The sequence below is a fragment of the Myxine glutinosa genome, chromosome 5 (genome assembly GCF_964187855.1).
Source record: "Myxine glutinosa chromosome 5, kmMyxGlut1.1, whole genome shotgun sequence".
Taxonomy (NCBI): Eukaryota; Metazoa; Chordata; class Myxini; order Myxiniformes; family Myxinidae; genus Myxine; species Myxine glutinosa.
Window position 1 is genome coordinate 19,862,672 of NC_136265.1, and position 17,368 is coordinate 19,880,039.

Here is a 17,368-nt window from a genome sequence, read left to right on the forward strand (position 1 = left end):
CTCTCTCTCTCTCTCTCTCTCTCTCTCTCTCTCTCTCTCTGTTGGTAACACTGGGATTCTCCTCTCCAGTACCTCGATCCCAGCTCCAGCCTCGAACCCAGCTCAGCAGCACGCACCCCGCTCTCGTAACAGTTCAGCAGCACGTACCAGCTTCTCGTATCAGCCTCTCGTACCAGCCCAGTAGCATGTACTCTCTTTGCGCGATTGTTGCACGCATCTCTCAAGCGGGGGTGTGACACACCCTCGGCCGTTTGGGTACCGCCCCCGTGCTCTGTTTTGTGGCCTTATATGGCAATGCCATGGTCTTGTTACCTTATTTGGGTATGGAGCTGAACAGCGGTGAACAGGTAATGAATTACACACACAGTGCACGGTTTCCCAAATCCGTTACAATACACATACGTATTGTTGGAATATATTGCTACGGTTTTGAGATTGGCACATATTGATCATTAAAGGTTAAAGGGTTGCCCCCCATAGTTAGTCCATGAGCTACACGTAGGCCACCTTAGAGTATTAGTTATGTCATAGTATGTGTAAGAATAGGCCATTTCCCCTAGTAATATCTGCGTTGTGTAAAGCCATGAGATTAGGTCCTTTCATTTTGCGTCCACCCTCCAATCCCACCTCCATGGGCATAATTGATCCCGTGCCCCATTTGGCTGATCCCTCAATTTGTTACGCTTTGGCTGCCTGCAGCATTTTGTTACGCTTTGGTTGCCAGCAGCATTCGCTGCCCTTTGTTCGCTCGCTAGTCGAGTAACACGAGGTAGGCCTGAGAAGAGGGAGGAGCGTGGGGTCGGGGTGGGGCGGCGTCAAGGAGCGCGTCAGAGGCGATGACGGTAAGGGCCACCAGCCAACCAGGGCTCTAAGGGCCTGGCGTGATAGGGTGTGGGAAGGCGCGTCTGGTAAGTGCTAAAAGGTTCGCGAGGCGTGCCTATAAAAGCCTTTGCACAAAGCCCATAAGGAGGACTTGCTACCAGGAGGACTCGTTGGGAAAGGACTTATGAGAAGACTTGCCAGAGCACGAGAGAGAGCACGAGTGAGTGGTGAACAGGACTCGACTGAAGCAGCGCTCGCTTTGGGAGGCATTTACACGATATCTCAGTATTACATACGCGCCGAAGGAAAGGCAGCCAGATGCGCCGGTGGCGAATATCGCCTATTCAGCCACGCGAGTGAACGCGGCAATAGCCGCCAGTGTTAACCGCCAACCGCCATAGCCCAGACCCTACCGTTCGCCCCGTATTATCCCGTGTGTGCCGAACGACATGCGGAGAGCTCCTGCCCCTCCACTTACCATCTGCCTGGGACGAACCGGAGGCCGGAGGGAGCTGCACGAGAGCCATCCCTGGACGTGGTGAACGTCATCCTGCAGCTGCAAGCCCCGTGTGAGTGTGTCTGTGTGTGAGATGGGCCCGTTTGTCCTGGGGATTAAGTAAGACTGTTTTTAAGGCTGCACTGTGTCCTTCTTTTCTCGGAATCATTGTAAATAGTGTGAATAAAGTCTGTTCTTCCTTCCTTCCCAATTCGACCGCTTCTGTGATTTCTCCATTGGCTAAGCATGGTACGAACGAGATCGCTAGAACCGGGGTCACCATATAAACAGCACGAATCGCGTGTACGCACCGCTTGGCGTCTCAGCACGCGTGATTCGTGCGGGGCTTATTTCCTCGTTTCAGGGCAGCGCGAGTAATTAGGTAATAGTGATTCTAGTCCTACGACCCTATTTCGCGCTGTCCGGGAAGGACCTCATAGGTCCCGGGTCCCGTCGGCCAGTCAAAGACAAGGGGACTAATCCCCCCAGGGGAGAAGGCTGGCGCAGAGATCCGCAACAATATATATATTCCAGATACTTACCTTGCCTTACCTATTCTACTTACCTTGCCAGAGGAGAGGGTATTGCATTGAGGCTCACGAGTTACTTGGAAAAAAAAAACCTGACATGTTGAATTGTGTCTGTCTGTCTGTCTGTCTGTCTGCACAGAACATGAGTATGATTTTTCTCTGCAATTGTTGGTCCGATTGCCAAGAAATTTTCACCAGAGCAGCAGCTCCTCCTGTAGAATTTTTAATGATAGTTATGACGTCATATGTCATGTGGTACAGGTGCCATCTTGAGGAAAAAAAACTTTGCACCTCGATACCTCCAAAACCACTGCATGGAAAAAAATTGAAACATGGCTCATTGTCAAGCACTCCCACGGCGAACAACATATATTCATGATGATGTCATCGGTGCCTTCATTATGACGTCATAATTACACAAGTATAAAGCTTGATCCGAGGAGTTCGAAATTTCTTGAGCATGGCCTGCACAAAAATTGCATGGGAGAATAAATTGTTGACGTCATCAGTCACGTGGGTGGGTAGCTATTGTGGAAGTGTAAAATTTATCGAGTGATTTATATGAGCCACAACCTGTCAAACGCGTGTGTTTATAACCTGCTCACCTGTTGTGCAATTTTTTTTGTGACTTCCATACAGAAGTTGAGATTTTCTCAAGTAGGTGAATTATCTCTGGCACCCTGATCAAAATTGTTTGCTCGAGTTCGTAAACTCTTAAGAGGCAACCTTAGACCACATCTTGTCATAATTCTGTGGAGAACCACAGAATGGTAAAATCATTTTTTATGTAATGTTGGATCGGGTCTTCCCAGATGATAAATGATTCTGTGCAATATCGAATAATGATTCAGAAAATCATTATTGCGTTATGTTTTAATACACTCAAATATAGAAATAAAATGTTTTTATAATACTAAGTTCTATAAGCAAATTGTAGAAAAATGAGGCTTTCTTGGTAAACAAGCATTCTGAGTATTACTATTGCGCTGCAATACATGTCCCCTACCGGCAGTCTGTCGTCCGGAAAACTGTTGGGGCACACTGAACAGATGGATCTCCAAAAATATGCAAATTTATGTGCGGTTCATGCTGGTTTTCAAACTTGATCGAGTTATGCTGAGACACGTGTGTACAAAATTTTGTGGAAATCAGCCAATATTTCGTGGTTATCGCACGGAAACCAAAGTGTGACAGACGAACTTCATTAAATATGCAAATTTATGCACGGTTGAATGTGGACGCGGATGATGTGAGGTGAGACCGGGTTATCCTGACCGGGTTATCCTGACCGGGTTATCCTGATGGGGTTATCCTGATCGGGTTATCCGCGGACCGTGGAAGCTAGGTTACTTCTGACGCGTGCTGTATATACTGATAAGAGGGCAGAGTGACAGGAATATCCTTTGTGAATGAATGAATGATCGTTGTAAGGCCATTTTTCCCTGCGAGAGCAGGGTTTAGCCTTGCAGGCCCCATGACAATCATGGTTCCCTTTTTGAGGCAATGTTTTTTTATTGCCGGATACCCTTCCTGACGCCATTCATTCATTCACATTCACGTCGTATAAAGTGAATGACTTTCACATTGTCCTTGAAGTCTCCAAGCAGAATTGGGAGAGTCTTGGCTCCTCGAAGTCTGATGCAAACAAAAGAACATATCTTCCTCATTAAGGATATTTTAATATGCATTCTTCAATCTCCCCACTCAGCGGGATATCCCTCCCACTCCAATATTTCATTCGACCAATCACATTGTATCCCTCGATCTTAGCTGCCTCCCACCCCAATATTTCATTTGACCAATCCCCACTGCCCTCATCCCTCCCACCTACACTTTGCTCATCCAATCCTACTATTCTCCTCCCCTTTTCTTCATGCGACCAATCCCATCTTCGCTCCTCCTTTTTGACTTGCTCCTCCCAATTCCAGCCAGTATAAAAGTCATGTGCACCACCCCCCCCCCCCAATTTCCCCCCCTCCCCCAATTTCCCCCCCCCCCCGCCCCCTCTGCAACGCAACGGCATGGATGTGCTGGAGGAATACTCTATGATTGACGACAAGAAGGATGCGCTCACTCAACTCCGGTCAAACCAGATCCTAGCAACTACAGACCAATCAGCCTTCTCCCAATTATCAGCAAAGTCATGGAATCCATCATTGCTTCGGATATGAAATCTTTCCTCTTCTCCAATGGCTTGATCTCTGATCATCAATTTGGTTTCAGACCAGGTCACTCTACTCTGGACATGCTGCTTCTGCTGTCTCAACAATGGATGGAGGTCCTCAATGCCAAACAGGAAATTAGAGCTGTCTCCCTCGACATATCACGTGCCTTCGACACGGTCTGGCACCCCGCTCTGCTCACCAAACTCTCCTCCTTTGGTATCCATGGAAATCTCCACATATGGCTGGCGGACTTCCTCTCTAGTCGTCGTCAACGTGTGGCCCTGAATGGGTTTCTCTCATCTCCTCTTCCTGTTCAGGCTGGAGTTCCCCAAGGCAGTGTTCTGGGCCCCGTGCTTTTTCTGGTCTTCATCAATGATCTCTCTGACTCTCTCGAAAATCCTCTCTATCTCTTTGCTGATGACTCCACTCTCTGCCGCTCCATTCCTCTTCCCTCAGATCGGCAGTCTGCTGCCTCCTCACTCTCTGAAGACCTGGACAAAATCACAGACTGGTCAAACAAGTGGAACATGTCTTTCAATCCTGACAAATCTCACACTCTTACTATGTCTCTCCGAAAAGATCGACTGGACAACCCTCCCATCTACTTCCTCAACAATCCTCTCCAAGAAGTTCTGTCGCTCAAGATATTGGGTCTCACTATCTGCCATGATCTTTCTTGGGAAAACCACATTTCCAAGCTGGCCTCCAAAGCCAGTCGCCGACTGGGCATCCTCCGTCGTGCGAAGTCCTTCCTCGGCACACCTGAGCTCCTCACCACATACAAGGCTTTCATCCGCAGCTCAATGGAATACTGTTCTCCGCTATGGGCCGGTGCTCCTGCCTCACACCTAGCTCGGCTTCACGCTGTTGAAACCAAAGCTTTCAGAATTATTGGAATCTCCCGCGATGAAGCTATCTCTGAGGGCCTTTCACTCACTCACCGCAGGCAGGTAGGTGGTCTTTCTGTCTTCTACCGACTCCTCTCCGGCCTTGCACCCCCAGCTCTCTCTGTGCTCTGTCCCCCAAATATTCCTACAGGTCGCACAAGATCTGCCAGCAACCCTCTGATGGTTAAGCTGCCGAAATCTCGGCTCTCTGCTCACCTTCACTCTTTCATTCCTCTTTTCTCCCGCCTCTGGAACAAGCTCCCTCACTCCCTTCAATCCCACTCCTCCCTCCAGGTCTTTAAAACAGCTGTTCACCACCATCTCTTATCTTCCCCCATCCAAAACCTTGATCTTTTCTACCCCCGCTAATTCACCCCAGATCCACCTTGTTTGAAATTCCAACTTCTTTCCTGGAAGTCCTGGCAGTGTCCATATGTTTTATACCTCTCCCACCGCCCCCTTCCCATGCCCCCCCCCCAAAGCCCTCACCCTCTCTCAGATCTCTCGATGTCTCCATGTCTCTCGGTCCCTGCTCTCAAATGTTGTGTTTGTGTCCTTCCCCCTCTCTCCCCATCTTGTCTACCGCTCCCGATGTTATATGTTTTATGTGTCGGTTTGTCTTTCTGTGTGATTAATGTTCGCTCTTTCACGAGCCTCGATATTGTATACAACAAAAAAAAAAAAAAAAAAAAAAAAAAAAAATCCTGAAACTGAATTATTTCATTGGTTCGATCGTGCCAAGGCCAATGTAGGAGGTGATGTCACAATGCCGAGAGTTGTAAAACGACAAATCCTTCGTCCAAACACTGCCGCCAATACTCCCTTGCTCTTCCACCTCAGAAACATGTGCATTCCATTTCTCGACCACCTCAGCCAGGAAATGGACCCCCGATTCTGTGCTGAAAATCGGGAAGGTAGTGATCTATTTCTGCTGATGCCATCTGCAATAATCGCCGATACCTGCGACATTCCAGCCCGACATCAGAAGCTGTTGCGTTGGAAAAACGACATAGAACATCCCGCAGGACTGATACATGAGCTTAGAGACTGGCAGATGTTTTGGAGAAGGAAGGCCAACAACACGCTTCCAAGCACACTCATGGATTGTTTCTGCGCAGTAGATGGAGACGAATTTCCATCCATCGAAGTCCTACTCCATATTGGATGCACCCTCCCTGGAGGCTCCTGTGAGGCCGAACGCTCATTTTCTTGCCTGCGTCGTCTGAAGACCTACCTGAGAAATTCCATGGGAGAATGTCGGATGGCATCTCTGGCCCTCATGAACATACACCATGACGTCACCATATCCCCACATGATGTGTGTGACATTTTCATTCAGAAACACAAGCGCCGTCTATTCCACAATAGCATAATTTACCATTAATAAAATCATTCACATTCCGCTGTCCTATCTGATCTCTTTTGTGGGGAGAACCCCCTGCCTTGAGCTTCACAACCTCGGCGCATGGCGGTGCCGGGCTTTATGGGGAGAACCCCCTGCCTTGAGCTTCACAACCTCGGCGCATGGCGGTGCCGGGCTTTGTGGGGAGAACCCCCTGCCTTGAGCTTCACAACCTCGGCGCATGGCGGTGCCGGGCTTTGACCAACACCTATTAAGCTGCTCTATACACCTTAACATGGCGTGCGTTTAGAAACATGGGAATTCTTCTGGATTCTTTGTAGTTAATTTGCCTAATTAACTCAGGAGATCATAACAATCATTTCGCGAGAACTACACAAATCAGAAATTCCATATCAGAAAGCTCCAGTGGAACAGGACTCGTGTGCAGGACAAAAAACATGCCGCACGCGCGCACATCACACACACACAAACACACACCAACAGACACACACAAACACACACCAACAGACACACACACACACCTACAAAATTCATTAATTTATAGCAGAAGGAACAGCTGGGCAAGTCGTTTCACCAGTTCCTCTATTTTGACCATGAGTCATCGCGAATCTGCTGAACTGTTGGACCAGGGAAGAACGCAAGGAGCTGCAGAAACTTCCGAGAACGCACGAAATGCCGTTTCTGACGATCAGTTTTTAAATTTCCCGGGGGAGGATCCCAGACCCCTCTTAACCCCCCTCCCCCCCCCCCAAGCGCTTTTGTCTCATCCACCCCCCCCTCCCCCCATCTTGAAATTCCCGGATCCGCCCCTGCTGTATGTTGATATTGTATACTATGCATGATGGTGTTTTGATGTGACATTTTCTTTGTACATCTCTACTGTACCAGGATTTTCACTGAGGACTTTGATTTAGGATTTTGTTGTGTACCTGGCAGTGTGCTTTTCGTGGTTTACAGTACGTTCTTGGTTTGATGAGGGTTTCATGTTTCTTGCTGTGTATTTCCTTGTAAACGAAAAGTGATATCCTCCTCGGGAATTAAAATTTGTGATCCTTCTTCTGACAAAAGGTTTTGGACATTGAATTCTTGATTCATCAATCACATACTGTCCAAAATATCCACAACACTATATTGGATTGAACATAAATCTACATCAGCAATAAAACACAAAATACACCAAACAATCACATCCTGGCGAGGGTATGCAATCTCTGCTCTTTCTTGTTTGCTTATGCGAGAGCTGAAGATGTTGATCTATTTCTATGGCTTTGGCCAGTGAGAGCTAATCTCCCATATCGAGGAGCTTTTTCCGAGATCCTCTTTGCATCGGTATTCGGAATCCATGAAAATTATCCTCAGAATTGTTATTAAATGATCAAAAGAATCCCCACTCCGCTGGTGCCTTTGTTTCGGGCGGTGTCTGGCAACTCTCTTCGCTTTCTGGGCGGCACATCGTCCTGAAATTTGATGAGCATTTCCTCCAGATCTTCTTTGTCTCCTTCCCCCCCGAAGCGAGAGTTTAGTGGATTTGATGACCTCATTCGCTGTTCCCTGGTGTTGGGCTAGCGGCTAGGGTGCCGGCTTAGGATTCAAACCTAGGATCCTGGGTTCGAATCCCGGTCGATCGCTGAATTAACGCCAGGGGGGTTGACTCAGCCTGTCATACCTTCCGAGGTCGGCTAATTGAGTACCAGTTCACTGGTAATTCCCTGCCTGTCGTTAAAGGCGGCAAAAAGGGTTGGCGTCAGGAAGGGCATCCGGCCGTAAAACATTGCTTCAAAAAGGGGACCGAAAAACAACAACAACCACGGTTCCCGAAAAAGGCCAACCCCCGCTTGCGGGGAAAAATGGCCTCTAAAGGTGGTTTTTAAATTTTTTTATTCGCTGTTCCACGGTCCGCGCCATCCTGCTTGACGAGGCTTCATTATACCTGCGGGCATCCCAAACAAGAAAAAAAATGATGTGATTTCTTAAACGACGAAACTGCTGATGGATATCGAGACAACAAAAGTGAATCTACAACAACAAAAGATAATGTGTGTGTGTGTGTGTGTGTGTGTGTGTGTGTGTGTGTGTGTGTGTGTGTGTGTGTGTGTGTGTGTGTGTGTGTGTGTGTTATATTATAGAGTGTGTAAGGAAAGTTATAAATATATGATAAAACATTATCCTATTGCAAGTAAAGTTTGAATAAGTGATGTTGCATTGATGGGTTGACTGACTGCCTGGACGCAACTGAGTTTGTGGATCTACTGATGTACCATCTATTGATGTGGATCCATGATCGAGGTTGTGGATCCGCCGGTTGGAGAGGTCCTGGGCTGAAAGGATCGAAACCTCGAGGAGGAACGGTGCCCAGCTGATGATCCATGCAGTCGGGAAACTAGTCAATATTGCTTCCGGGTTAACGTTCTTGCTTTAGGTGGAGAAACTATTGTTACAGATCGCGGTTAGATGTTATAGACCGAGCGGTGGTGTAAGACCGCGACCTAACAAAACTCATCCGATTCCACCCGAACTTTGGCCGTATCGCGCCGCAGCCGCCCAATCTGGAAAAGACTAAAACGACCGAATGTAGAGAGGAAAAGGAATAAAACGAGAAGACGGACAGCAGAGTAATTGGATTTATTATTATCACACAAGCAAAAAGAAAACAGTCGCGTTTATTTACAGGCACATGAGACGCAGGTGACACAGTGAATTCCTTAGCTTATACAGACTTAATTAACCCCAGGACAGAACAAACAGAACAAACTCACTCGGGGAATGCCAGGAATGGCAGGAGGTGGATGGCTGGAGGTGAACGCTTGGTGGAGCCAACGCGGAGCTTGGTGGAGGTGAACGCTTGGTGGAGCCAACGCGGAGCTTGGTGGAGGTGAACGCTTGGTGGAGCCAACGCGGAGCTTGGTGGAGGTGAACGCTTGGTGGAGCCAACGCGGAGCTTGGTGGAGGTGAACGCTTGGTGGAGCCAACGTGGAGCTTGGTGGAGGTGAACGCTTGGTGGAGCCAACGTGGAGCTTGGTGGAGGTGAACGCTTGGTGGAGCCAACGCGGAGCTTGGTGGAGGTGAACGCTTGGTGGAGCCAACACGGAGCTTGGTGGAGCCTTGGTGGGACGGGTTCTCTCTCCTCTGTAAAAGCTCAACTCCCTTCTGCCTTCAAAGCTCGACTGGATCTCCCTGACTCCTCCCAGAGTATCTCTCAACGTATCTCAACTCAGCCTTGGACCTTTTTGCCACTCTCCAAAGCTCATCTCCTGTCTTCTTCAAAGCTCGACTGGATCTCTTTTTGGACACGCCCTGCCTGGGGTTATATAGGCCCCCTCCCCTCAACCTTTACGAACCTCCCCGATCGCTCTTCCTCTGCCCTCTCTAGCCAAACCCCTGGCTCATGATTGGTCGAGTGGGGCTGGCTCACTCCTCCCCTCTATGACGAGGTGGAGACACGCCTTTCCTCCCCAACCCTGCCTCGTGGCCAATGGCGGCAATTGGATCGGAGGTAATTGGTGATGGGAATGGAAGGGAATCTATCTCTTTCACTGGTGCAATGGAGTATTTCTATTAATGGGAGACACAGCCTTATCCTAATACACATAATAAGGATATAACTGTCAAAAAAAAGATATATCGTGTCTTGCATGTATGTTTTATGGACTAACTACGGGAACGCCCTTTGACCTTTATACAACCACAAACGGAGGGAGGAGGGGTGATATCTTACAACAACCTTTTACAACAACATTTTACCACAACAAAAAAAACATTCTCATATCCACAACACTGCACCCTCCTCCCCTTAGGCACGTCCCGGGCCTATAACTTTTACTTAGTGTGACACGTAGGTGTAGTTCCCTCTACTTTTAACCTGACCCTGAGTGCGACAGTTTTAAAACATAAATAAATGTGTCCCGCTGCTCCATTGCACCCTGCCTAACAGACTTACGCCCACAGTTAACCGAATTGCGGAATTGTCTTCAAACTACACACAGACGGTGGGGAGCATTATTTACAGTTGACACTACTTTTATTTACAAAACTAACCCAGGACCTGTGATCGTTCTTTCTGGGGGGGAGACAGTCTGCTCTGCATCAATGCACCATTAAAACATCCAGAAACGCACCAATACACACCCAAGCACCAATCGGTGCAGTCATCACTGTTCAAGAATATAAAATAAATCAACAACCCCTAACCCTGCAGGTGATCTCTTGCTCTTCGGCTCCCTCTGCTGGCTATTATCATTTCTTCCAGTTGTTGTCTTTCTTTCATTTTCTTACTGGCGGCCTATTTGCAATAAAGTGTGCCCAACGTGTCCTTTTTATTTTATTTTATTTATGGCCCACAGGGCCGACTACGTGTGGTTCACCTGTGGGGCATCGGTGCCCTGTGGCTAAGGTCCGCCAGCAAGATTTCGGGCCCTCATGGCCGGTTCCAGCAGAGGGGCCATGCCCCAACCCTTGGGGTCCATCAGTGGTGCTCAGCCACAGACATGTGGTCCATAATGTGGTGCATCGATGCAGACAGCTGGTTCTGAGAGTTCCGGGCGCGCAATGGCCGACTCACGCACGCTCCCCTCGGCGCCCCATAGCGCACAGGTCATGTGGGAGACAAAAGGGGAAAGACAATTGAGCGAGGGGTAAGGTCACAAGGGTACTCGTCAAACAAGGCAATGCAAGGCGAAATGCGTACGGAGAGCGAAATGAGAAAGCTCGTCCCTACCGTACGTCACCCCCCTGTCACCTACACTCCCCTTGCCCTTACCCCATATGTACAAAATCTACACATTTACAAATTCGTCACTACCGTCACGTCTTCCCCATATTTCCCTTATACCAAATTCGTCTCCACAATCCCTCTAACCAAAATTTGCCATCACCCAATTCATCATCAATCCCCATAAGGAGGAAGAGATGGAATTACGCACAATGTCACACCCACGTCATGATGCGTCTCACAATCCAAACATTTGCATCATAAAAAATAATCAAAACATGGCATGGTGTGGAGTTCCTGTCACCTCAGGTGAGTGGATGCAGATGGTGCGAGGAGGTCCTTCATCCTAACTATCCTCTAAATGATTTTAACACACTTTACACTACCCGGGGTCTCCCCTGCCAATGCATTGGCCACTTACACTATGGGTTCTAAAAACCAATTCCCATTGACCAAACTGTGGTGCTTCTCAATTTGGGGTCTCACTCCCCCGATTCATCTCCCGGTGCCCTCGCACAATTTCTGGGCTGCGACGTGTAGCTCTCCCAGCAGGTCTACCCACCTGCACACCTCCACCACTGTAGTTGCCACCCGAGCTTACCTAGCTCCTCACCCTAACCTAACTAACTGGGGAAGACCCCTCCTGGCTCTATCACCCCACTTGGTGCCCTCTGGCACTGGGCTACCCGGGTCCGTCCTCCGGATCCTCGGGCCCCATCCACAACAACTACTACCGGCTCCCAGAGCCCACCTGCGGCCTCACCTGGCCGACATCCTCACAGTGGTGGAGTGCCCAAACCAACTACACACACTAACAGGCTACACGCCCAGCCATTTCCACAACACTAATGCACCCATCCAAATACCATTCTTTCACCTCGCACCACAGATGCCAATATCCAACCACAATTTACCTATACCCTCTTACCTAACACTTACACTACCCGCCCCGGGTATCCGTGATGGGGGTCCACTCTTCCCCCATTCACACCTTCGCACCACCCACTCCACTCCATCGTTTCCACCATACTCACTCCACGACCATCCATTCCAATACTCCAGTTAATCCACACTCCATGTCTTCCACACAACCATTTATTCCATACACCTGTTGGTGCACACCTGTGCACTCACACCTGGTGCCACCTGCACCCTCCTCCTCTTCCTGGACCAGTTGGTCAACACGATACACATCACTATCACTCCTACTCATACACTGCTCCACACACCTGTTCAGTTGCACACCTGTGCAATCACACCTGTTCAATCACACCTGTTCAATCCTCAAACACACGGCATCATCTCAGCTAACTACTCCCCTCTGAAACTTGCGCTTCCCAGTCGTCCCTTTAAACTATTGCGCTCCCACGTCATTATCATCCACGCTAATCTACCTGCGTCCCCACTACAGGTATCCTTGTCACTAACTAACCTTAACGTCACCTAATGTCATCTTCGCTAGATCCCTACACACGATATATCCTAACCCTCCCGGGCTAGTTTTCACTGCCATACACCCCATAAGCTAGTGCTCTTTTGCCCCCTCCTTACTGTGAGGGATGGTGGATTTGCCATCCCTCCACATCGGGGAGGTCCCACTATCAATTTTGCACATCAAATTTCAACCAATCAAAAATTTTGCCAATCATCTGCCAATCACCGTACCAATCATCAAATTTTGCCTTTTTTTTTCTAATTTCGGGGCCAAAACACTATCCTCATCACCCGTCTACTTATTAGATCCTCTCGGTGCGCCAATTCACATCTACAGCCCGGCTTCGTACAGCCGAGCAATGAACGCGGGTTCTTTTGTGCCAGCGGCTGGATACGTCCCGCATTTGGGGCAGGGACGGGGGCTTACCCTGGCCGAGATCCCACGCACCACCTCGGCGTGGAGCCATCCAATGTCCCGATCTCGACCTGCCGGAACGTCTCAATAAAAAGTGGTCGCCATGACGACCCTTCCTATCGGGCTGCCCGCTCCGCCTAGTGGAGCCCGGACGCGGCCGTTCCAAGCGAGGCCCAGCGTGGATTGTGTACGGCGGTCCTTTCGAACCCGCCGTAGCTCGGATCCCCGCTGGTTCTCGCGGCACGCGAAGCCCGACACGCACCGAGGGCCCGACTCGGCTATAAGTCGCTCGAACCGCTAACCCGGTTACCGTCGATGCCTCACCTGCATGCTTCCACGCATACGCTACCCCTTTCTTGCTACCACCTCCAGCTGTTCCCATGCTCCTCGTACCTTTCCTTACACACCTCGGTACACTCATTCCGCTCACCGACTTGGTCACACACCTGACCACCGAACACCTTGGCACACATTCGTCGCTCGCACACCTCACCAACACACCTCTTCGCGCCCCTCCCTCGGTCACCTCCTCTGTGACCATCACAGGGGTGCTCTCACTCGCACACCCAACCACGTGCCTCACGACCAACTCAAGTGTGCATTCCCACTCACGCTCTACCATTCCAGGTGTGCATCCTTCCATTCCAGGTGTACATCCTCGCTCACCTGTCACAACCAACTCACGCGCCGTGTCACTCTCACTACTCTCACCTCCATTCTTGACAGCGCACTCACCCTTACTCTCGACAGCACACTCTTTCCTCATGCACCTGTCCGTTACACACCTTTCTCGCGCATCCTCTCGCGCACACTCTTCCGTTACATCCTCTGTAACACTCACCACAGGCATACACTTTCTCGTTACATCCTCTGTAACACTCACCACAGGCGTGCATTCTCCTTCACTCTTGACAGCGCACTCTTTCCCCATGCACCTGTCCGTTACACACCTTTCTCGCGCATCATCTTGCGCACACTCTTTCGTTACTTCCTCTGTAACACTTACCACACCGCGCTTCCATGTACCCCCTCGCACACGCGCTACGACCGACTCACTCTCGACAGCACACTCACTGGTCGGCGCGCACTTTTTCCTCACACACCCCATGGTCGGACATTCTCGCACACCTCTTTTTTCGCACACCAGACCTGTCGCACACTTCACCAACGGCCTTTCACGAACACCCGGATCCAAACCAATCCCCAAGCCGACTGAAGCTTTCCTCACATCATATACATTGCCGAATATTTCGCCACTCACCTTGGCACCTCGTCTCCGCACCTCTTTTGCCACCTGCAAACTCTTTATTTGGTTAGTGAGCATCACATTATGAGTTGAGCACCGACCTTGCGCATATTCCATCACCTCCTCCTGGATTTCTCTTTTAGTTTCTGTCCGTCTCTTCTTAATTTCACTCACCTCTTCTTCCACTTCCTCTAATTTTTGCTTCACCTCTTTTATTTCCCGCTGCGTCTCCTCAAGTTCGTCCTCTAAGGCTACCGTGACCGTCTCTATGTGCATCCTCACCTCTCGGTCCTTCGTCTCCATTATCTCTGTCACCTCGTCCACCCTCATTGTCAGTCCCTCACGTACCATCTGACATTGCTTCTGTGTCGCTATTAATTCGTTCTTAATGTCTTTTTGTGTCGCTTTTAACCCTCCTAGTACCGCAGTGTTCTTTTGAACCTGCTCCACTAACTCAGTCTGTCCCTCCGTCAGCTGTTCCACCTCCTCCGTCAGATCTTCTATTCCCCCTTGTAACTTTGCCGTCCCATTTCTCACCTCTTTCTCCATACGCTTCTCGCCTCGCTTTACCTCCTCGCGTACCCCCGAAACCTCCTCACTTACACCTCGTCGTATCTCCTCCATCTGGTTCCCCATCTGTTCGATGTCCCGGGCGGATTGCTCCCCTATTTCCCGCAATTTGTCTTCCATCCTATTTTCTAACCCCATTAACCCATTTTTCACCTCTTTTATCCCATTGTCTAACCCCTCAAATTTACTGTCTATCTTCCCTATTTGGGCACTGGTACCCCTCGCTTTGTCCCTCATTACCCCCATTTGGCCCTCCAATCGCTCACCCTGAGCCTCTATACTGTTTTTCAAACCTCCAATTTGGTCTCCCATTTGGCCCCCCATCCTATCCATTTTTGCATTCAGTTGGGTCAAGAATAATCTGAGGTCAAACCCGGTTTGCCCAGCGTCCCCAGCCGCCACCGCGGGCTCGCCCTCCACGGCGCAGCTATTTTGGGACTCTTCAACCACGTGCGCGAGCGCGCCATTTTGCGCGTCTGATACTCCCTCAACCACATTGCCAATGTTCTCCTCATCTCCTTCCTCCACATACATTTCCCCGAGGTCCTGGGTCGATTCCACCCCGTCTATCTCTAGCTCACCCACCGGCATCCGATCGCCTTGACCAGCCATGGCGCGATTTCAAAATTCGGGTTCTTCTTTTAAAACACAATTTTTTTTATTTTTTTTTAGCAGCTCGTAATTTTGAGCGCGTTAAGCGCACTTCGGGTCCAATCTCACTCCTCGACACCAATTGTTACAGCCAATAGTACAATTGGTGTCCAAAATTTGGGCTAAATAAATTTAGTCCCAGGTTCGAATCCAACTCCTGACAACCAATTGTTACAGATCGCGGTTAGATGTTATAGACCGAGCGGTGGTGTAAGACCGCGACCTAACAAAACTCACCCGATTCCACCCGAACTTTGGCCGTATCGCGCCGTAGCCGCCCAATCTGGAAAAGACTAAAACGACCGAATGTAGAGAGGAAAAGGAATAAAACGAGAAGACGGACAGAAGAGTAATTGGATTTATTATTATCACACAAGCAAAAAGAAAACAGTCGCGTTTATTTACAGGCACATGAGACGCAGGTGACACAGTGAATTCCTTAGCTTATACAGACTTAATTAACCCCAGGACAGAACAAACAGAACAAACTCACTCGGGGAATGCCAGGAATGGCAGGAGGTGGATGGCTGGAGGTGAACGCTTGGTGGAGCCAACGCGGAGCTTGGTGGAGGTGAACGCTTGGTGGAGCCAACGCGGAGCTTGGTGGAGGTGAACGCTTGGTGGAGCCAACGCGGAGCTTGGTGGAGGTGAACGCTTGGTGGAGCCAACGCGGAGCTTGGTGGAGGTGAACGCTTGGTGGAGCCAACGCGGAGCTTGGTGGAGGTGAACGCTTGGTGGAGCCAACACGGAGCTTGGTGGAGGTGAACGCTTGGTGGAGCCAACGCGGAGCTTGGTGGAGGTGAACGCTTGGTGGAGCCAACGCGGAGCTTGGTGGAGCCTTGGTGGGACGGGTTCTCTCTCCTCTGTAAAAGCTCAACTCCCTTCTGCCTTCAAAGCTCGACTGGATCTCCCTGACTCCTCCCAGAGTATCTCTCAACGTATCTCAACTCAGCCTTGGACCTTTTTGCCACTCTCCAAAGCTCATCTCCTGTCTTCTTCAAAGCTCGACTGGATCTCTTTTTGGACACGCCCTGCCTGGGGTTATATAGGCCCCCTCCCCTCAACCTTTACGAACCTCCCCGATCGCTCTTCCTCCGCCCTCTCTAGCCAAACCCCTGGCTCATGATTGGTCGAGTGGGGCTGGCTCACTCCTCCCCTCTATGACGAGGTGGAGACACGCCTTTCCTCCCCAACCCTGCCTCGTGGCCAATGGCGGCAATTGGATCATGGTGATGGTGATGGTGATGGGAATTGGAATTTGGGAATTTGGGAAACCCAATTGGTGATGGGAATGGAAGGGAATCTATCTCTTTCACTGGTGCAATGGAGTATTTCTATTAATGGGAGACACAGCCTTATCCTAAAACACAGAATAAGATATAACTATCAAAAAAAAGATATATCGTGTCCTGCATGTATGTTTTATGGACTAACTACGGGAACGCCCTTTGACCTTTATACAACCACAAACGGAGGGAGGAGGGGTGATATCTTACAACAACCTTTTACAACAACATTTTACCACAACAAAAAAAACATTCTCATATCCACAACACTATGTTTGAGGTTTACAATTTAAATAAAGTTGAATATGGGATGTTGTGAAATTAACATCATTTACAACAATCCTTTAAATTATTTAAGTTTAGGAACAACCGATACTGTACAATTAATTAAGTGTGTCTGTGTGTGGGTGTGTGTGTGTGTGTGCGTGAGTGTGTGTGTGTGCATGTCTGTGAATGAAAGAGAGGGATAGAATTGTGAGGAACAGAAATGAAAAAACGAGATGTGTGTGTGTGTGTGTCCCATAACTCCAAAGCCATAAAATGTATCATCCCAAAACTTTGCATGCATCCGAAGGGAACTCCAAGGGGGGGTGGGGGGGGCATGAATGAAAATTAAGTGTTTGGGTAAATAACCAGGTTGTACAATGAAACAGGTTAGCACAGGTTTACATAGTACCTGTAGCAAGTCACCGGCATGACTTGGCCTGACAATAAAAACTTTCCACACACAAAGTGGAAAGTAGAATAAAAGGTCGGTGTTTGAAGGAGAATGTGACAAGCGGGATGGAAAATGCT

The 17,368-nt window shown here is 49.2% G+C and overlaps 1 long non-coding RNA gene across 1 annotated transcript; it reads right to left on the reverse strand.

The window, feature by feature from the left end:
• Positions 1-8,127: 8,127 nt before the first annotated feature.
• LOC144892209 (uncharacterized) lies at positions 8,128-17,323 on the reverse strand. The gene is made up of 2 exons (XR_013623411.1): positions 17,250-17,323; positions 8,128-8,193 (listed from the first exon to the last, which is right to left on the reverse strand). It is a non-coding gene; the product is annotated as an uncharacterized LOC144892209 (long non-coding RNA).
• Positions 17,324-17,368: the final 45 nt, after the last annotated feature.